We start from the raw sequence: 952 nt of genomic DNA, 5'->3' as shown, positions 1-952 counted from the left end.
CACTGACGATCGGAACAATAAATTAACCTTCAGCGGTACGGAGAGTCATTACCAATTGAACTTTCGTCGTGTGCACATCGATCAAAATTTAGAAGTGAGTTTCTAAATAATATTTCTGAATATTCTATTTGTTTAAACATTGTCTGACATTTCAAATAATTTATTTGTAACAATTAAACAATAAATTCTCTTTAATAACATTTCCAGTAATTATTTAAAACTTTTAGTTGATCACTCGTAGCGATCGAGTCAGTAATACGTTTCTACGAAATTTTAATAAACTGTTTCTTGTCGATCGATTAACGCGGTCAGGTAAATTTCGATCGGTACGGACATAAGAGCTCAGTATAAATCGAACTTTCGTTGCGTACGCATCGACGCAAATTCTTAAATAATATTTCTGAATATTCTAATTATTTAAACTCACATTTCTTATTATTCTAATTATTTATATTCGAATTATTTAAACGTTATCTAATATTTCTAATAATTTATTTGTAACAATTAAGCAATAAATTCTCTTCTATAACATTTCTAAGTACTATTTAAAATTTTTAATTAATCATTTGTAGTAATCGAGCCACTAATACACTTCTAACAAACTTTAATTAACTGCTTCGCGAATCATTAACGAATTATTTTAATTACTTTTATAATTATTTAATTATTTTCATTATCATCGTGATTATTTCAACTTGAATACCGGCTCAATTGCCATGACTCGTACTCGTACAAGATATATTTTGATAGTTACATTCTTTAACAATTACCGTAATATACGTCATATTTTTGGATGTACATACACAATATTTAACTTTTAGTTTAACAATACTATTGCTATTCAAATATTATTAGAAACTTGCAGAGTTTCTCTTCGAATCTATAATTTGCAAAATAATTTAGTCCTGTTAATTTGTCAAACAAGAATATTTCTTCAATATCTTAAATTAGT

This window comes from Frieseomelitta varia, unplaced genomic scaffold (genome assembly GCF_011392965.1).
Source record: "Frieseomelitta varia isolate USP_RPSP 00005682 unplaced genomic scaffold, Fvar_1.2 scaffold_322, whole genome shotgun sequence".
Lineage (NCBI taxonomy): Eukaryota > Metazoa > Arthropoda > Insecta > Hymenoptera > Apidae > Frieseomelitta > Frieseomelitta varia.
Note: the sequence above shows the minus strand (reverse complement) of the source record.